The sequence below is a fragment of the Ranitomeya imitator genome, chromosome 2 (assembly GCF_032444005.1).
Source record: "Ranitomeya imitator isolate aRanImi1 chromosome 2, aRanImi1.pri, whole genome shotgun sequence".
NCBI lineage: Eukaryota > Metazoa > Chordata > Amphibia > Anura > Dendrobatidae > Ranitomeya > Ranitomeya imitator.
The window spans coordinates 426,104,415-426,127,261 of NC_091283.1; the positions used below are offsets into that span (position 1 = coordinate 426,104,415).

Here is a 22,847-nt window from a genome sequence, read left to right on the forward strand (position 1 = left end):
GCAATGAATATTTCTCTGATAGCATGGACACAGTTACAGTAGCAGCCGTTGGCTTCCAGCAGCTACTGAGTTCACGGGTGCCAGCTCATTAAGGTAATGAATATTCACCTCTCCACTCTCATAGGCATGGACAGAGGTGAATATTCATTACCTTAATGAGCGGAGACATGCAATGGCTCGGCCGAAAGAGCTGCTGCCACCGGAACGAGATGCTGCGAGTGCACACAGGGAAGGCAAGTAGTATGTTTGTTTTTTTATGCTTTTCTCATGGGAGCCATGCAGGCAAGGATGGGGATAAGGAGCCATGCATAGCAGAATAGGGATTAGGGGACTATGCATACCCAGCTTATACTGGAGTCAATACATTTTCCCAGTTTTGAGGCAAAATTAGGTGTCTCTGCTTATACTCAGGTCGACTTATACACGAGTATATGCGATAACTGATATTCTAATTTTGTGAGAAGCACCTGTATGTCTCATGAAGAGTTCATTTAAAGGGAACCCGTCACCCCCAAAATCGATGGCGAGGTAAGCTCACCGTCATCAGGGGCTTATCTACAGCATTCTGTAATGCTGTAGATAAGCCCCCGATGTATCCTGAAAGAGGATGTGAAGAGCAGAACAAAAATGATTACCTCAATGAACAAAAATAAAAAAAGAATTTGTGATAAATATTGACCTGTCCATTCAAGGACATTTTAGCTATAGTATGAAATCCTGTTTTTCTTGTCTGTGGAATTGCCTTTGTACTGTTTGTTGTGAAACTGCCGCCCACGAAACTGTTTTCTTTTCTTTTCTTTCTTTCCTGTTTTGTCTCTTTGTTTAAACATGCAAAACTTGTATAACCACTAAACCTACTGAAACAGCTATATAAAGAAGGGATAGCACATTGAAGGCAGGCGTGCTTCAGAGACTTCCCAGTGATACACTATACAAGACGTGTCTTGTGTATTATTTCTGGTGATTCACCACTTCCAAAGGCTGCTCCGACTGAGTGTGATCCCGACATTTCCTGGCGCCCGAACAGGGACCCGAGGTCTGTGTATTCCTTCAAGAACACCGGCAGAATACGAACGAAAAGAGAATCTGGGATAATGGACGGCAGATGAACAAAAACCTGGCCAGGTAAGAGACACTGTTAGATCTCTTATATCTGCCCTGCACAGTCCGTAAGATTTTCTGTGTCGTGTTCTTTAGCGGGTAGTTCTAGTAGAGGAGGATACCTATAGCTCGGGTTCTTGAACTATTTAGGAATTGATCACCTCACGGAGTACGGCATTGAATGAGAGTGAATGTGAATAGAAGGTGTGTGGAAGTTGGGAATAGCCCTATAAGCCGCCCAGGGGGTTGAAACAGAAGAAGTGACTGTCCCACTGGGCAACGTGGTTGCGTCCTTTCGGGGAGACCTCCGCGCCTATGTTCAATCTCTGATCCTGTCTTTGACAAAAACCTGGTGACGGATAAGTGTATGATAGTATGAGCCCAGGACAGATAAATTAGCCTGGGACAAGAATACGTTGTATGTGATAGTATAAGCCCAGGACAGATAAATTAGCCTGGGACAAGATACGTTGTATGTTCTTTTTCTGTCTGGTTGCATTTGTGTTGTTTGCTATAGGTGTAGGAATCAGGATTTTCTTACATCAACACAGTTTAAACATCCTAGCTCCTTAGGAAGAAGGTAACGGGGTATTCTCATACCCAAACGCCACCTAGGGCAAGAAAAAGACATCCTAGCTCCTTAGGAAGAAGGTAACGAGGTATTCTCATACCCAAACGCCACCTAGGGCAAGAAAGCTCAGGATAAGAAAATGGGGAATAAGCAAACAAAGTCGGAACCAGAAGAATTAGATATCTATACTATCATAAAGGAGAGAAGTGGTGAAGATGCCACTAAGGGGCTGAAAAAGATTTTTAGTAAGTTTGGAGTTACTAGGGCAGAAGCTTTTAGTAGAAAACTATGGGAAGGAATTCAGGAAAGGAAAAAAAGGCATACTCAGAGACAAGAAATGGATAGATCAGATCCAAGCATTGATTGATGTCTCTAGGGTAGCAGAAAATGAGGGATGGACATATAATCAACAGAGTAAAAAGTGGTGTATTAGACCCACAGGCTGTGGAGAAAAACAAAATGTGGAATCTAAAAATACCCCACCCCCATACCTTAACCCACATGCCCCATCTTTTCTCCAAACACCACCTCAAAGTTTAGCCGGACCAGGAGGATGGGCATGTCCGCACTGTGGACAACAAAATCCAGACTGGAGAAATGATTGCCTAGCCTGTGGTACACCTAGACATGGCGCTGTACTTGTCCCTGTTAGGGTAGTACCAAGACCCTTAAGGGAACCTGGTGCTGACGGAGTAATGGGAACTAGATATCACCAAACTCGACAATATTTCCCTTGGTCCCCCGCTGAAGGCATGTCTCTCTTGCATAACGCACCAGATCCCACCCAGTGTCCAGTTAGATTTGCACAATATATACAGCAAATTATGCAGACTCACGCTGGAGTTTGGGCAGATGGAGAAGAATTATGTAGAATGAAAATGACTCCTGGACTCTTCCAGGAGCTATTAGCAAATCTACAGGTACATAGGCCCCAAGCAGGAGATGGTGCCTTACAAACGATAGAATCAGGTACACAATTTGTAGATCACTTAATGGTTTTCATGAGGGAGAGACAGAGGCAGAGAGGAACAACGGGAGTGGTGGCTCAGAAATCTGGACAATCAGTAGACGAATATTATCTAAGTGTAGAAAATAATTTCAGAGATGAAGGCATGGATCTAACCGCTCCAGGAATGATGAGGTTAGTTACAAAAACCTTTATAGATGGATTGTCTCCAAAAGTGAAGGAAAAGCTTAAGGCCGCAACCCCTGATTGGAGAACCTTGGAAGACCCACACCTGGCTAGACAGAAAGCTGTAGGGATAGAAATGGACTTAAGAGAAAATTCTAAGCCAGTAAGAATTGCACAGGCTAATACTGGCTCTGCTAATCAAAAGTTTACTTGTCATTACTGTAAGAAGCCAGGACATTTCCAAAGGGAATGTAGGAAGAGAAAAACAGATATAGATTCAGGAACCTTTGTACCCAAAAATAGGATAAATAACCCAGTGCCTGATCAAACAGACAGCTCAGAATGACTGAAAGTTATGCAGGTCTCTCTTCCTTCTAGAAGACCAATAATACAAGTTGAAGTTGAGGGTAAAAATGTACCTTTTCTGATAGATACGGGAGCAACATCCTCCATTTTAAATCAGGACTTTTTACCATATCCTGACAATATATCCTCAAAGGTTACATATGCAGAAGGGTATGATGGTAAAATTCAGGCGTTGCCCTTTACAAAACCTTTAAATGTGAGCTTTGGCCCTAAAACTTTTGTATCCAAATTTTTATTTGCTAAAGGTGCACCTACCTGCTTGTTGGGTACTGATGTCTTAAGTAAAATGCATGCAAACATCCATTTTAGAGAAGATGGCACAGTTATGCTGACCATCCCTGAAGATGCAGAAACTCTGGAACCATATGTTAGAATACAGGCAATGGAGAATTTTCCCGAAATTTACACTCAACAAGCAAAAATTGACTTGTCTCGGGTTCCTGACAGCCTATGGGCAAAAGGAGACACTGATGTAGGATTTTTATCAGTAGCTCCTATACTGTTAGAAACTGCCCCGGGAACCATATTACCTCAGCTTAGGCAATACCCCATCAGCGCCCAGCAAGAACAGGCGATTTCTCAACAAATTCAGGATTATGTGTTACAAGGTGTTTTGGTAGAAATCAGGTCACCCGCCAATACACCCTTATATCCTGTTAAAAAGGAAGTGTCCTCCAAAGAAACTATGGTGAAATATCGCATGGTGCACGACTTACGGGAAATCAATAAGGTTTTGGCACCGGTCACCCCTGTGGTACCGAATCCTCATACCTTACGGTCTCAAATTCCCAGCACTGCTGCATATTTTACGGTAATTGACTTATCAAACGCATTTTTTTCTGTGCCACTACATAAGAACTGTTGGCATTTGTTTGCCTTTACATTCAAGGGTAAACAATTAGCATGGACAAGATTGCCACAAGGTATGGTACACTGACCAACTTTGTACTCTGAAGCAATGCAGACCGTGCTAAAAAATTTCATCCCAGAACCAGGAGTAGTCATTCTACAGTATGTAGATGACTTACTTATTTGTTGCCCTGATGAACAGACGGCAGTTACCTCAACTGTTAATTTCTTAATTTTCCTAGCGCAAGAAGGCTGTAAAGTAAATAGACAGAAACTCCAGGCTTGTCAACAAACAGTCGTGTTTTTAGGTCACTGCATATCACAGGGCATCAGACACCTCACACCTCAACGTACGGAAGCCATACGTAACATGCTTGAACCCAGGAATCAAACAGCTGCGTGCTTTCCTAGGTATTGTTTCACACTGTAGACAGTGGATCATACATGCAAGTCAACTCATGCAGCCTTTATATGACTGTATTGCCAACACACCATATTCACTCAGTGAAGAGGCTAAACAGTCATTTTCCTCTTTGAAAACAGCACTGGTATCAGCTCCGGCTTTGGGACTCCCAGACTACACTAAACCTTTTCAATTGATGGCAGCTGAGATATCCTCACATGCTACAGGGGTGCTCACACAAAAACATGGAAACAAACAGAGACCTGTGGCATACATATCAGCTCATCTGGACCCTGTAGCTAGAGCCGCACCTTCTTGTGTAAGAGTAGTAGCCGCAATTTCACTGTTATTAGATAAAGCTTCTGAGATTGTTCTTGATCACCCACTTCTAGTTCAGACCACTCATGATGTACATGGCATTCTTAACCAGGTCCAACCTAAACATATTTCAATGGCCAGACACCTCCGTCTCCAATGTTCCCTACTACTGCCGCCCAACATTTCCTTTGCCAGGATTCAGACTCTTAATCTCGCGTCTTTGCTCCCTTTAGAGTCTGAGGGGGGTACCATACCTGAGGAAACTGCACTCTCCAACTCCTTTGAAACTGCACTCTCCAACTCCTTTGACCCATCAAAGTCAATGCACGATTGTGTACAATTAATGGAACAAGAGACTCAGGGCTTATGTAATGTACGTGACAAGCCACTCTGTAATGCTACATTTGAACTTTTCATAGATGGCAGTAGATATGCAGATATGAATGGACAATTTCATACAGGTTATGCGGTAGTAACTCAGCATGAAGTGCTGAAAGCAGAACCTCTCCCTGCTAATCAGTCTGCACAAGAAGCAGAACTTACGGCATTAGTTGAAGCTCTAAAAAAAGCCAAAGATCAGACAGCAAACATATACACTGATTCTAGATATGCACATGGCATTATTTTCGATTTTGGCGTAATATGGAGAGCCAGAGGTTATATGACTGCTTCAGGCCAACCTGTTAAACATGCCTCCCTCATTAGACAGATTCTGGAGGCAGCACAAGAAACTAAAGAAATAGCGGTGATAAGGTAGCTGCACATGTGAGACTCGACACCGAGGAAGCCAGGGGTAACGATAAAGCCGATAAGGCAGCAAAACAGGCAGCACGTAAACCCTTACATCATGCCCACACACTAGATAGCTCTGAAGATGATGAGGAAAGATTGAAGGAAGCTCAGAAACAGGTAGACGACGAAGAACGAGGGCAGTGGCAGAAAAAAGGGGCAGAAGATCAGCAAGGATTATGGAAAAAAGGAACTTTGTTGTGTTTACCCAGAGCCTGGTACCCCGCAGTGGCAAGTGACCTCCACCTACCCACGCATGTGTCGGCAAATGGTATGACGCTCAAGGTAAAAGAAAGGTGGTTGGCTCCAGGCTTTGGTAATTTTGCTCGGAACATGTGTGCTGCATGCGCTATATGCCTGGCACACAATCCAGGTCAGGCCATTAAAACCCCAACCAAGCATCATGTAAGACCACTGTATCCCTTTCAAAGACTCCAGATCGACTACATCCAACTTCCTAGGTACAATGGATACGAATATGTGCTTGTGTGTGTGGACATGTTCTCAGGGTGGCCAGAGGCTTATCCAGTTCGTAAAGCCTCAGCAAAAACTACTGCCATTAAAATAGCACATGAACTGATACCCCGTTACGGCATGCCTGAGGTGATCGAGTCAGATAGGGGTACCCATTTTACTGGGGAAATATTCCAGAATGTTATGAAAATGTTGGGAGTAGAAAACCAGTTTCACACTCCATATCATCCACAGAGTTCAGGTAAAAGTGGAAAGATTAAATGGGACAATAAAATTAAAAATCCAGAAGGCCATGGCAGAAACAGGAAAGCCTTGGACCGAGTGTCTACCACTTGCCCTGTATTCCATCCGAAACACCCCAAGGGGGAAGGCTAAGCTGTCACCACATGAGATTCTTTTTGGTAGAGCAGCAAATTTGGGTTGTTATTTTCCACAACAACTGATGTTGAATAGTGAGACTTTAACTGCTTATGTACAAGAATTACAAAAACGTTTAACTAAAGTGCATTCGCAAGTTTTTGCTTCCCTTCCAGATCCAGAAAATCTCGAAGGAGGCCACAAGTTGGAACCTGGTGATCAAGTCTACGTGAAAAGACACACCAGAAAGACTCTGGAACCGAGATTTGACGGACCTTTCCAAGTCCTGTTAACAACTCCAACAGCAGTCAAGCTTGAAGGAAAGGCATCATGGATACATGCAAGCCATTGCAAAAAAGCAGTATAAGACTCATGATATTGATGTTAATGTTAACCTCAACGGAGGCATGGGAAAGACTGAATTCTCTAGCCCCTTGGGACAAAAACCCTCTTGGTGTATGCTTCAGAATGTATCTAGTTTTGTGGATTTGGCTCACAGATTGGTATTGCAGCACTCAGCTTTGTGGGATCTGCCTGAGAGTACATTTTGGATATGCGGAGAAGGAGCATATAAATGGCTTCCCGTAGGTATAAAGGGTACTTGTACATTAGGACGCCTAACCCCGGCTACTTTCATAAATTCAAATAAACAAGTGAATATGCAAGCCGTGCCCAAGCACACACTGTATAAAAGAGCTGCAGATAACTCACCACGTCCCTCGGGGAGGCCGCATATAGTACAAATGGGAATTCCCAACAAAATTGCTAGTACCATTTTTATTTATCCTATGTTAACACAAATGTGGGATAAATTAGTTAGAGCCACGGATTATCTAGATCAGAGGTCCCCAACTCCAGTCCTCAAGGCCCACCAACATGTCATGTTTTCAGGATTTCCTTAGTCTTGCCCAGGTAATAATTGCATCACCTGTGCAATGCAAAGGAAATCCTGAAAACATGACCTGTTGGTGGGCCTTGAGGACTGGAGTTGGGGACCTCTGATCTAGATGATCAGATTTGGGATATATTGGACATATTAAATACTAGTATAGCTGTACAGAATCAGCTTATAATAGTCACTAACCAACATACCCTGGTATTGGATTACCTAACTGCCTCACAAGGGGGTATGTGTCAAATCATCGGACCCACCTGCTGTCATTATATAGACCCGAATAGTACTATGAGTATGAGATTTAAATTAAAAGACGTACAACGACTCAGGGATCAGTATGACAAAGACAATGACCAAAATAAGGATAGCTGGTGGTCAGATACCTTTTCTTTTCTTAACCCGGCCAATTGGTTCAGAGGGATCGGTGGGTGGGTTACCGGGATTATGCAAAGCCTAATACATACAGTTATGGTTATTGTAATTATATGTATTATTCAAGGTTGTACTCAAGGGTATCTCGGTATGCACAAATAAATTTTGTGTAATGGATGCGAGAATATAAAGTTTTTTTTTTGTAATATCACAAAAAGAATGACTAAAATGATCGACAAGGTTTTGAATGGAATATGTCAAAGGGGGGATTGTGAAGAGCAGAACAAAAATGATTACCTCAATGAACAAAAATAAAAAAAAAAGAATTTGTGATAAATATTGACCTGTCCATTCAAGGACATCTTAGCTATAGTATGAAATCCTGTTTTTCTTGTCTGTGGAATTGCCTTTGTACTGTTTGTTGTGAAACTGCCGCCCACGAAACTGTTTTCTTTTCTTTTCTTTCTTTCCTGTTTTGTCTCTTTGTTTAAACATGCAAAACTTGTATAACCACTAAACCTACTGAAACAGCTATATAAAGAAGGGATAGCACATTGAAGGCAGGCGTGCTTCAGAGACTTCCCAGTGATACACTATACAAGACGTGTCTTGTGTATTATTTCTGGTGATTCACCACTTCCAAAGGCTGCTCCGACTGAGTGTGATCCCGACAAGGAGAAAAAGAGGTTATATTATACTCACCCAGGGACGGTCCAACTCCGATGGTGTCTCAGGTCCGGAACAGCGCCTCCCATCTTCATTCCATTCCATGATGTCCTCTTCTGGTCTTCACGCCGCGGCTCCGGCGCAGGCGTACTTTGTCTGCCCTGTTGAGGGTAGAGCAAAGTACTGCAGTGCGCAGGCGCCGGAAAGGTCAGAGGGGCCCGGCTCCTACGCACTGCAGTACTTTGCTCTGCCCTCAACAGGGCAGACAAAGTACGCCTGCGCTGGAGCGTGAAGACCAGAAGAGGACGTCATGAAATGAAGATGGGAGGCCACGGACCTGAGACACCCATCGGAGCAGGACCGCCCCTGGGTGAGTATAATCTAACCTCTTTTTCTCCTCTTTCAGGTTACATCGGGGGCTTATTTACCGCATTACAGAATGCTGTAGATAAGCCCCTGATGACAGTGAGCTTACCTCACCATCGATTTTGGGGGTGACAGGTTCCCTTTAAGTAATCACCGTTCTTCGGAAAGTATTTCTGACCATCTGTGTGCTCTAGAGGCAATGTTGGTAAACAGCGCCATACAGTGCTGAGCCCTATTCCACTAGCCAGAATGTGGCAAAAAACGACAGGCCACCATTACTTTATATCAAGGGAACACCACTTTACTGCCTTCAATCGTCAGGACACCTAGACGAGGACGAGGCCACTTCCACTACTGGGCCAGCTATTGAGGAACTCACAATGAGCACATGGTATATACACCCCCAATGCATGGAATACAATTATATACCTATAATCACCTCCGTATGGTCACTGCCAGCTCCACAATATTAAAAAAATTATATTACATACATACACACACGCTAGAACCTTGAAAGTATCCTAAAAAATGAACTCCTAGAAACCATCAATTGCTAGGTTGAAATTGAATTTCATGAGAAACTCCAAAAGGAAAGAAAGAACAAGAATTACCTCTGCTGAAAAGGATATGTTCATCGGAATTACCAGCCTCAGAAATCACAAATTGACAGCACCTTCGATAACAGCCCTCATAAATGATGCAGACTTCAAGTAGCAAAATACATTTCAACATTAGATGTCCAGACAGAAAAAATGCCTTTATGGCCAAATAACTGCAAAGAAGCCACTACTGAGGACCACCAACAAGAAACTTGTTTGGGGCCAAACACCACAAGGACTGGATCAGTGGAAATCTATACTGTTGTCTGACCAGTCAAACTGAACTTTTTGGCACCAAACGCCATGTCTTTGTAAGACGCAGAAAAGGTGAGCGGATGGCGGCTGTCTTAGGTGCCATGGCTTCCACAATCACCTGACCTCCACTGAGAGGAGTTGGACGCAAAAGTAAGGCAAAGTAGCCAGTGTATATAATGTTTATATCTGTGAGGAAGGGGTATAATTATATGATACTAAACAGTGCACAGTAAGAACGCTTTCAGAAATGAGAGTGCCAATATCAGTGACTATACTAGTATGTTTGGAGCAGCTGTACTACTAAAGAATAAGTTTGGAGCCTGACGCCTCAATGATGATGTTGTATGATGCATAAGTATCTGCTTGTATTTCTCAGCATTAAGGCTATGTGCACACGATGCGGATTTGCTGCGGATTTTTCCGCGCAGAAACACTGCAGATCCGCACTGTGATTTAGGCTGGGTTAACACTGTTGTGTGAACCCGTTTAATGGACTACGTTACACCGCGGCATAACGCGGTGTAGCGCAGTCCATTAACGCTGCCATTACTTGCAATGGCGAATGCATTGCGGGCGTGCGCTAGCGATGTGGCGTCATTGAGTGACGGACCCGGGCTGCAGCGCTCCGGGTCCGTCACTGCTAGCGCAGATGGCGCTAGCAGATGCTCCATCTGCGCTAGCGCAGTGCCAAAGTCGGCACTTGCGTTAGTGCAGTCCGTTTAATGGATTTGTTGAACGGACTGCACAACGCAAGTGTGAACCTAGCCTTACAGTACAACATAAATCAATGGGTAAAAAAAAAAAAAGCTGTGCAGACGGTGCAGAAAAAAAAATCAGTGCGGAATTCCTGCGGATTTAAAAGAAGTGCATGTCACTTCTTCTGTGCGGATCTGCAGAGTTTCTGCACCCCTCCATTATAGAAATCCATAGTGGCAAAAACTGCATAAAATCCACACAAAATCCGCATCAGTTCTGCAGCAAATCCGCTGCTGCGGATTCTGCCAGGAAATGCGGATTTTGTGCAGAAAATTCTGCACCACATTTCCTACGTGTGCACATAGCTTTAGAATACGATCTTGATTAAATGGCCATTGTTATTTATTTATTTTTATTTATTTTTTTTAAATGCAGCCCCAAACTTGCTGGACCCTCCACCATGTTTCACTGTTTCTGCAGACACAAGCCTATCTGAGATCAAACTGCCTTCTACAGCCAAATATTTCACATTATGACTTTACAGTCCAGCGTACCTGCTGCCTTTTATCAGCACCCCAGTCCTTATGTTTTCAAGTATAGTTGAGTCACTAGGCCTTGTTTCCATGTGGAAAGTAAGGTTTATGGCCACAATTCTTCCGTGATGACCACTTCTGGATAGACTTCTCCAAATCATGTAGCTAGTTCTCACTTGTCTTCTCATTTTGAAGGAAAGTAAACAAATGTGTCCTTCATCTGTTGCACGTTTCCTTGGCCAACCACTGCCTCTACAATTCTCAGTCCAGAAAAATACTGGCAGATACTGATCCCTCAATACCATCATGGAGGCATCGAGACAGGCTACATATTTATTCTGCTGCAGGACAACAACCCCAGACATACAGCCAATGTCACTAAGCACTATCTCCAGCGTAAAGAAGAAGGAGTCCTGGAAGTGATGACACAGAGCCCTGATCTCACCATCAGTCTGTCTGGGGTTACATAAAGAGTTTTCACAAACGACAACCACAGAAGATCTGTGGTACTGGTTAGTTCTCCAAGATGTTTGGAAAAATCACCTTGCAGAATACCTTCAAAAACTATGGACATGTGTACTAAAATGAAATAGTATTATATGAGACACACTGTATTTAGAACCCATTTACTATAGGAGATATATATATATATATATTTTTTTTTTTTTTTTATTTTCATTCTGGTCAATATTACTGTTATTGTGAACAGTTAAGCGAGTTGAAGATGACATGATCTCTAAAAAGGCCTAAAGTTACAGATGACACATTACCTTTGTATTTTGGGCAAAAATACATTTTCATCTTTTACACATTACAAAAAGAAAAACGGGCAGATGAAAATGTTTGGGCACCCTGCATGGTTAGTACCAAGTAGCCAGGCAAGGGTCTCAATTCTTGTTTGAGGGATTTTCATCCATTTTTCCCAGTTCTGTGAGATTCCTGGGTCGTCTTGCATGCACTGCTATTTTGACGTCTAGCCACAGATTTTCAATGATGTTCAGATCAGGGGACTGTGAGGGTCATTGTAAAATAGTCAGCTATGCGCCTTTTGCGGTAGTCTGTTGTGGATTTTGACGTTTAGGATCATTGTCCACTTGTAGAAGTCATCTTCTTTTCAACTTAAGCTTTTTTTTTTTTTTACAGATGGCGACATGTTTGCATCAAGAATTTGTTGAAATTTCATTGAATCCATTCTTCCCTCTACCCGTGAAATGTTCCACGTACCATTGGCTGCAACACAAACCTCAAAGCGTATTTGATGGTCCCCCCCTGCTTAATGGTTGGCGAGATGTTCTTTTCCTGAAATTCTGTGCCACTTTCTCCACACATACCATTGCAGCCAAAGAGCTATTTTAACATCATTGATCCATAGAGCTTGTTTCCAAAATGTATCAGGCTTGTTTAGATATTCTTTTGCATACTTGTGATGCTGAATTTTATGGTGAGGACGCAGGAGAGGTTTTACTCTGATGACTCTTCCATGAAGGCCATATTAGTGCCGGCGTCTGAACAGTAGAACAATGTATCACAACTCCATAATCTGCTAAACCTTTCTGAAGGTCTTTTTCAGCCAAGCAGGGATTCTGATTTGTCTCTGTAGCAATTTTACAAGTGGCTCTCACTGAAATTTTGTTTGGTCTTCCAGACCTTATCTTGACCTCCACTGTTCCTGTTGATTGCCATTTCTTAATTACATTTCAAACTGAGGAAAGGGCATCTTAAAAACGCTTTCCTATCTTCTTACAGCCTTCTCCTGCTTTGTGGGCTGCCAGTTTTCAGAGTGGTAGGCAGCTGCTTAGAAGAAACCACGGTTGCTGTTTTTGGCACAAGGTTAGGCCGGTTTCACACGTCAGTGGCTCCGGTACGTGAGGTGACAGTTTCCTCACGTACCGGAGACAATGACTCACGTAGACACATTGAAATCAATATGTCTCTGCACATGTCAGCATGTTTTCACGGACCGTGTGTCCGTGTGCAAAACACGGAGACATGTCAGTGTTCGTGGGAGCGCACGGATTACACGGACCCATTAAAGTCAATGGGTCCGTGTAAAACACGTACCGCACACGGACGTTGTCCGTGTGCAGTCCGTGTGCCGTGCAGGAGACAGCGCTACAGTAAGTGCTGTCCCCCCCCCCCACGTGGTGCTGAAGCCGCCATTCATATCTTCTCTGCAGCAGCGTTTGCTGTAGAGAAGATATGAAAAATCCTTTTTTTTTTTTTGTTTCTCGTATTTAAACTAAAGATCCCTGTCCCTCCCATAGGGGTGGAGCCACATATTCATTACTGTAATGGGCGGCCCCACGTGACCGCTCATACAGGAGAAGGTGCGGCCAGGACAGGACACTGCGAGGGAGCCGGGTGAGTATTTTAATAACAGCAGGCGGGCGCACAGGGGGTGGGAGGGGGGTGGGGACAGGGATCTTTATTTTAAACACGAGAAACAAAAAAAAAAAAAAGGATTTTTCATATCTTCTCTACAGCAACCGCTGCTGCAGAGAAGATATGAATGGCAGCTTCAGCACCAGATGCAGGGGACAGCGCTTATGTCTAGCGCTGTCTCCTGCACACTCCGTGTGGTACCCAGTCAGCACACGTGTGCCTCACGTGTGCCACAGAAACGCACGGGCACACGGATAATACCGGTACCGGAATTATCTGGACGTGTGAGACTGGCCTTAGAGGAGGCTGGGTTATTATAAAGCTGGGAAATTTGCATTGCCTATCCTTTCCTAACGATGATAGTGAACAAGCCATAACCCCAACAGGCTAATTAAGGTCTGAAACTTTGGTCAAAGTTATCCGAGCACACAAATCTCCAAGGTTGCCCAAACTTTTGCATTGGCCTATTTTACTTTTTAAAATTTAAAAAAAGAATTTTGCCTAAAGTACAAAAGGAAATGTGTCACCTTTAAGTCTTTTAGAGATCATGCCCAATTCCAGCCTTGCTGAAGCATCCCCAGATCATAGTAACATACACAGTAACATAGTTAGTAAGACCGAAAAAAGACATTTGTCTATCCAGTTCAGCCTATATTCCATCATAATAAATCCCCAGATCTACGTCCTTCTACAGAACCTAATAATTGTATGATACAATATTGTTCTGCTCCAGGAAGACATCCAGGCCTCTCTTGAACCCCTCGACTGAGTTCGCCATCACCACCTCCTCAGGCAGGCAATTCCAGATTCTCACTGCTCTAACAGTAAAGAATCATCTTCTATGTTGGTGGAAAAACCTTCTCTCCTCCAGACGCAAAGAATGCCCCCTTGTGCCCGTCACCTTCCTTGGTATAAACAGATCCTCAGCGAGATATTTGTATTGTCCCCTTATATACATGGTTATTAGATCGCCCCTCAGTCGTCTTTTTTCTAGACTAAATAATCCTAATTTCGCTAATCTGGGTATTGTAGTTCTCCCATCCCCTTTATTAATTTTGTTGCCCTCCTTTGTACTCTCTCTAGTTCCATTATATCCTTCCTGAGCACCGGTGCCCAAAACGGGACAGTACTCCATGTGCGGTCTAACTAGGGATTTGTACAGAGGCAGTATAATGCTCTCATCATGTGTATCCAGACCTCTTTTAATGCACCCCATGATCCTGTTTGCCTTGGCAGCTGCTGCCTGGCACTGGCTGCTCCAGGTAAGTTTATCATTAACTAGGATCCCCAAGTCCTTCTCCCTGTCAGATTTACCCAGTGGTTTGTCATCACTGATCCGCCACGAAATTTCACAGTGGGTATAAGGCACTGTGGTTTGTACGCCTCTCCAAGTCTACGTCTAATCATTAGATGACCAGGTGTTGATCTGGGGATGCTTCAGCAAGACTGGAATTGGGCAGGTTTTTATTTGCGAAGGACATCTGAATCAAGCCGCATACAAGGTTATCCTGGAAAAACAGTTGCTTCCTTCTGCTCAGGCAATGTTCCCCAACTCTGAGGACTGATTTTTCCAGCAGGACAATGCGCCATGCCACACAGCTAGGTCAATCAATGTGTGGATGAAGGACCACCACATCAAATCCCTGCCATGGGCAGCCCAATCTCCAGACCTGGACCCCACTGAAAATTTCTGGAATGTAAGCAACAGGAAGATGGATAGTCACAAGCCATCAAACAAACAAGATCTTGAAGATTGTGAGTCCTCGCGGGCAGGGTCCTCTCTCCTCCTGTACCAGTTGTGACTTGTATTGTTCAAGATTATTGTACCTGTTTTTATTATGTATACCCCTCCTCATATGTAAAGCGCCATGGAATAAATGGCCTTATAATAATAAATACTAACTGCTTACATTTTTGTACCAAGAGTGGCACAAGGTCCCCCAAAAGCAGTGTGAAAGACTGGTGGAAAGCATGCCAAGACGCATGAAAGCGGTGATTAAATATTATGGTTATTCCACAAATTATTGATTTCTGAACTCTTCCTGAGTTAAAACATTAGTATTGATGTTTCTAAATGATTATGAACTTGTTTATATTTTGCATTATTTGAGGTCTGCAAACAATGCATTTTTTTGTTATTTTGACCATTTCTCATTTTCAGAAAATACATACAAAATGTATTGCTTGGAAATTCGGAGACATGTCAGAAGTTTGTAGAATAAATGAACAATTTACATTTTACTCAAAAATAGACCTATAAAGAGAGAAATCAGACAAACTGAACATACTAGCAGTGGCTTCTTTTATGCCAGCGCTGTATATGGGAATATATATATCTGTTTATATATACAGTGTATAATATACACACGGTGTATATTATATATAGGGTGGTTACATACACACACACAGTGTATATTATATATAGGGTGGTTACATACACACACACACACAGTGTATATTATATATAGGGTGGTTACATACACACACAGTGTATATTATATATAGGGTGGTTACATACACACACACAGTGTATATTATATATAGGGTGGTTACATACACACACACACAGTGTATATTATATATAGGGTGGTTACATACACACACACAGTGTATATTATATATAGGGTGGTTACATACACACACACACACAGTGTATATTATATATAGGGTGGTTACATACACACACACACAGTGTATATTATATATAGGGTGGTTACATACACACACACAGTGTATATTATATATAGGGTGGTTACATACACACACAGTGTATATAATATATAGGGTGGTTACATACACACACACAGTGTATATTATATATAGGGTGGTTACATACACACACACACAGTGTATATTATATATAGGGTGGTTACATACACACACACAGTGTATATTATATATAGGGTGGTTACATACACACACACAGTGTATATTATATATAGGGTGGTTACATACACACACACACAGTATATTATATATAGGGTGGTTACATACACACACACAGTGTATATTATATATAGGGTGGTTACATACACACACACAGTGTATATTATATATAGGGTGGTTACATACACACACACAGTGTATATTATATATAGGGTGGTTACATACACACACACAGTGTATATAATATATAGGGTGGTTACATACACACACACAGTGTATATAATATATAGGGTGGTTACATACACACACTGTATATAATATATAGGGTGGTTACATACACACACTGTATATAATATATAGGGTGGTTACATACACACACTGTATATAATATATAGGGTGGTTACATACACACACTGTATATAATATATAGGGTGGTTACATACACACACTGTATATAATATATAGGGTGGTTACATACACACACTGTATATAATATATAGGGTGGTTACATACACACACTGTATATAATATATAGGGTGGTTACATACACACACTGTATATAATATATAGGGTGGTTACATACACACACTGTATATAATATATAGGGTGGTTACATATACACAGTGTATATAATATATAGGGTGGTTACATATACACAGTGTATATAATATATAGGGTGGTTACATATACACAGTGTATATAATATATAGGGTGGTTACATATACACAGTGTATATAATATATAGGGTGGTTACATATACACAGTGTATATAATATATAGGGTGGTTACATATACACAGTGTATATAATATATAGGGTGGTTACATATACACAGTGTATATAATATATAGGGTGGTTACATATACACAGTGTATATAATATATAGGGTGGTTACATATACACAGTGTATATAATATATAGGGTGGTTAGATATACACAGTGTATATAATATATAGGGTGGTTAGATATACACAGTGTATATAATATATAGGGTGGTTAGATATACACAGTGTATATAATATATAGGGTGGTTAGATATACACAGTGTATATAATATATAGGGTGGTTAGATATACACAGTGTATATAATATATAGGGTGGTTAGATATACACAGTGTATATAATATATAGGGTGGTTAGATATACACAGTGTATATAATATATAGGGTGGTTAGATATACACAGTGTATATAATATATAGGGTGGTTAGATATACACAGTGTATATAATATATAGGGTGGTTAGATATACACAGTGTATATAATATATAGGGTGGTTAGATATACACAGTGTATATAATATATAGGGTGGTTAGATATACACAGTGTATATAATATATAGGGTGGTTAGATATACACAGTGTATATAATATATAGGGTGGTTAGATATACACAGTGTATATAATATATAGGGTGGTTAGATATACACAGTGTATATAATATATAGGGTGGTTAGATATACACAGTGTATATAATATATAGGGTGGTTAGATATACACAGTGTATATAATATATAGGGTGGTTAGATATACACAGTGTATATAATATATAGGGTGGTTAGATATACACAGTGTATATAATATATAGGGTGGTTACATATACACAGTGTATATAATATATAGGGTGGTTACATATACACAGTGTATATAATAGGGTGGTTACATATACACAGTATATAATATATAGGGTGGTTACATATACACAGTATATAATATGTAGGGTGGTTACATATACACAGTATATAATATGTAGGGTGGTTACATATACACAGTATATAATATGTAGGGTGGTTACATATACACAGTATATAATATGTAGGGTGGTTACATATACACAGTATATAATATGTAGGGTGGTTACATATACACAGTATATAATATATAGGGTGGTTACATATACACAGTATATAATATATAGGGTGGTTACATATACACAGTGTATATAATATATAGGGTGGTTACATATACACAGTGTATATAATATATAGGGTGGTTACATATACACAGTATATAATATATAGGGTGGTTACATATACACAGTATATAATATATAGGGTGGTTACATATACACAGTATATAATATATAGGGTGGTTACATATACACAGTGTATATAATATATAGGGTGGTTACATATACACAGTATATAATATATAGGGTGGTTACATATACACAGTATATAATATATAGGGTGGTTACATATACACAGTATATAATATATAGGGTGGTTACATATACACAGTATATAATATATAGGGTGGTTACATATACACAGTATATAATATATAGGGTGGTTACATATACACAGTATATAATATATAGGGTGGTTACATATACACAGTATATAATATATAGGGTGGTTACATATACACAGTATATAATATATAGGGTGGTTACATATACACAGTATATAATATATAGGGTGGTTACATATACACAGTATATAATATATAGGGTGGTTACATATACACAGTGTATATAATATATAGGGTGGTTACATATACACAGTATATAATATATAGGGTGGTTATATACACATTGTACATAACATATCAGGGTAGTTCTATACACGGATGTATACTATCACAGCTTATGAAGCTGACACACTGCTCCGGAGCTGCCGCTCTGACAGCTCACCCCGTTACAAGCCGTAAACTTTCCGGTTACCATCTCCCCACTTGCCTGCCCTCGTCCTGGGTCACATGCCGCCCACCCGTCTGGAAGGCGCTGCCCCGGGGGACGCTGTACTCACTCAGCCGCCGCGGCTCCCTCCGCTCTTCGGCTCCTTTATCCCAGCACCGAACACTCCGCCATTTTCCTCGCTGTTTATTTAAATGGCAAACACTCCCCGGGCAGGGAGAGTTCCGTCCTACTGCGGAGACTCTTGGGAGTTGTAGTTCTCCAAGATACGGCGCCAACCCCTTCTGGCATGGGCGTGGACTACATCCCCCGGCATGCCGTGCGGCGCCGCCCGCAGCACCAGGGGGACAATGAAGCCTGGTGCTCGGCACTGGGGGGCTATTTATAGTAGGTGGCTGGATAGAGGGGGAGGAGGACGCCGGGGCTGCTGCGCGGGCGGCTCCCCTCAGGTGAACTCCGGGCTCTATGGCACAGGCTGCGAGCTGGACACGAAGGAGCAGCCGGGGCTGGCAGTCTGCAGGGTGGGGGAAGGGAGGAGGATTACCAGCTGACTGCAGGTCACAAGGGACAGAGAGCTACTACTACTCTCTGCTGGTCTACCACCCCCAAATAACAGCTGCTGTCTGCAAGAGGTTCTGAGGCAGCTGCGGCGATTAACTGTGTGTGTATATTACTGCAGTCCCCATGCTGAAAGTAGCTCCTCGCAAAGAGGTTTTGAGGTAGCAGCAGCCAAATAGTTTATATCAATAATGACTGCAGACTTTATATTGACAGTTACCCCCCTACAAAGAGTCTCTGTAGCAGCTACAGCCAGGTATGGTATGTAGAACTACAGACCATATACAATTAACCTGTCCCTGCAAAGAGGTTCTGAGCCAGCTGCATCCGTAAACTATATATATCTATGTATGTGTGTGTGTGTGTATATATATATATATATATATATATATAGTTCAGTACTATTCTGCCATTTTTCCTAAAAAGAGGTTCTGAGGCAGCTGCATCTGTATACTATTATTGTTATAGCGCCATTTATTCCATGGCGCTTTACATGTAAGGAGGGGTATACATAATAATACTAATATATAATACTAATATATATCTGTAAGAATAGTACTGTATGTATACAAACATGCTTCCTACAAAGAGGTTCTCAGGTAGCTGCAGCCTTATACTCTATTCATACTTAATGACTGCAGACCATAGACCTACAGCTGCTCCCTATGAAGAGGTTTTGAGGCAGCTGGAGCCATAAGCTGTATGTATAATCATAACTGCAGTTCCTATACTGAAATATCTCTACAAAGAGGTTCTCGGGCAGCTGCAGCCGTATATTGGCTACACTCATGACTGCAAACCTTATGCTGACAGCTGCTCCCTGCAAAGCAGTTCTGAGGCAGCTTCAGTCTTATACTGTGTACATACTTAATGACTGCAGTCTAGACCTATAGCTGTTCACTAAACAAAGAGTTTCTGAGACATCTGCAGCCACATACTGTGTATATGTAGACTATATACTCTATATTGACAGCTTTTACCAGCAAAGATGTTCTGAGGGAGCTGCAGCGATGTATTTCATCTTGTGAGAGCAGCCCTGGGATGGTACAGTGATAACTCTGCCTGTCGCGGAGATGTGGGTTTATGGGTAGTGAGCGGGGTTGGAGCGTCCATATACAGAGCGATGTATCACAGCGGTGCATGACGCCCTTACCCTTATGGCATTTTCAAGAGCGACTGTAGAGGCATCGGGGGTTTGGGGGTCACCAAATTATAAGGCCATAAGCAGGTACGGACTGGGGATTAAATTCAGCCCTGGCATTTGAAATCACACAGGCCCATGTTGTCCCCAAGAACCAGATGGGATATATTACTAATATTACCCTGGATGGAGGAAAGGAAGATTGACTACAAGACCAATATGTCTAATGATTCCCGTGGCCTGCTGAGGTAAGTGACGGAGTCAGCGACTTTTTGCACCATCACAACTCTTAACAGTATGGGGACCTTGAGATCAACGATTCTGTTGCCAACGTAGCAGACAAGGCAGCCCATGACCAGACAGGCCCTTCTGGCATTTGCCCGAATTGCCAGATGGCCAGTCCGGCCCTGGCCATAAGTGTATGTAAGATGGGAGCAACTTTATGGGGTCTTTATGGACCCCCAAAGCAGCCAATCAGATTGGCTTCATGTACAGCATTTGTGCTGAGGCCATGGCCCCTTCCAGGCACCGTCCTGTCCTGTTCATGAGTCATCCCCTCCATACGCCACAGCTGTATCTCACACTGACCTTCCTGCTGGGGCGTGATTACTTGTCATCGTTCTCCAGAAAAACGTAGAAAACTGCCAAACAAAAGAAGAGGCCACTGTCCATGATGTCCCAAGATACTCCGCTGGGATAATATGGACCTTTCACGAGGGATGAAATCTGTCCAGTCCTATTGTGTACCTTTATAATAAGCGGCTTATCACCAAGCTCCATAGAAAACTATAGCCAGGAGTCAGGCTGTCGACCCTTCATTCATATATTTTCAAGGGAAGTTGTCTTTGTGTAAACTTTTCACATAAAGCGAACACATCATAGGTTTAAATCTGTTGGGGGTCTAGAAGCTGAGACCCCCCCCCCCCCAATATTTTTGTTTTCACAGTGGTCGATCATGCTCACTGTCGCTCTATTCATTCATGGAGCAGCAATGCGCATGATCGACCACTCCATTCATTCTTAATGGAACTGCCGGAGAAAGCTGAGTGCCGTGGTCATTTGGTCTTCAACACTGATAAGAATGAATAGAGCGGCAGTGAGCATGATCGAGTACCGCTCCAATCACACAGGGCACTTCAGATATTTGGGGTCCCAACAGTTGGACCCCCATTGACCAGGAAATTATCCCTTATCCAGTGGATAGGGCAAAACTTCCAAACTTGCGAATATGCCTTTAATGCTTTATTGCACTGGTGGCGGTATAGATAAGGCTAGAGCGTAATACTGCCTATACACCTTTCAGCCGACAGCTTTCTCCCAGCCCCATACACTTGCATGCTTGGTTTAGCTGAGCGTGCATGTTTTCTAAATAGGGATTATTTCCTTGAAGGAAAATATGATCGCGCATTGACGTTCAGCATGCCCAGTCCTTTCCTAAGCATCATCTCTTGGGACATAGACCCATCCAATCCACACTGGCAAATAAATCGTGTGTAATAATGAGAAATGACAGAGGGAAAAAGTATTGAACACATGAAGAAAGAGAAATGCAAAACGCCATGTAAAGTCATGACACCAACTGAAATCTAAGGCTATGTTCACATGTTGCACTTTTGCTGCTTTTTTTTCTGCAGGCGATACCTGCCCTCTTGGCAGAAAGGAATCTGCTTACAAAAAAGAGGTTTTGTTGAGGTTTTTTTTGCCGCGTTTTTATTGTCTCTTTTGCATGTTGATAAAGTTTTGTGCCCCCCCCCCCCAAAAAAAAAAGCATGATGCAACTTCCCTAGGTTTTTGCACCAAAAACACAGCAAAACCTGATACCTGTGTTTTTTGCTGCGGTTTTGCACTTACCCATTGCTTTCTAGGGGATGAAAAAAACACTGAAATAGGTAATATGCTGCTTCTTTCAAAAACGCAGCAATTTTCTAAATCAGTCAGGAAAAAAAACACAATGAGTGTGCATCAGACTTCTGAAATTTCATAGCTTTTGCTGATACTGTAAAACGCAGCTTAAAATTTGCATAAAAAAATGCAACGTGTGAACATATCCTATCAGTAATTAGAAAGAAATCCTGCCACTTAGTAAAAAAACAATATCCGCTGGTTCAACTGATGGCGTATATTACTAAGGTGCCACACAAGAAACACCTTATGATGAGTAAAACCAGTGTGCCATCTCAAGACCTTTGCAACCTTATTGTTGCAAAACATACTGATAGCATTAGTTATAGAAGAATTTCTAATCTACTGAAAGTTCCAGAAAGCACTGTTGGGCCATAATCTGGAAGTGGAAAGAACATCATTTCACCATAAACCTGCCACGACCAGGTGCCCCCCAGAAGTTGAAAAGTTGTCCAAGAGCTAAGGACCACCTGTGGAAAGCTACAGAAAGACCTTGAATAAGCAGGCACAATTGCTTCAAAGAAAAGTAATGTATTCAACCCCCATGGCCTGTATGCACGCTCATCACATAAGAGTCCCATTGCCGAACGAACAAATAGCA

The 22,847-nt window shown here is 42.0% G+C and overlaps 1 protein-coding gene across 3 annotated transcripts in view; it reads right to left on the reverse strand.

The window, feature by feature from the left end:
- The window catches only part of NCOA3 (nuclear receptor coactivator 3), an 89,158-nt gene extending 70,286 nt beyond the window's left edge, over positions 1 to 18,872 (reverse strand). Inside the window, exon 1 of one of the 3 annotated variants that reach the window (XM_069750840.1) lies at positions 18,758 to 18,872. The gene's annotated coding sequence lies outside the window, so the exon portion shown is untranslated. Of the gene's footprint in view, positions 1 to 18,687 lie in introns of all 3 variants that reach the window. The other 2 variants (XM_069750841.1, XM_069750842.1) reach the window with 2 other exon arrangements.
- Between the last annotated feature and the right edge of the window lie 3,975 nt (positions 18,873 to 22,847).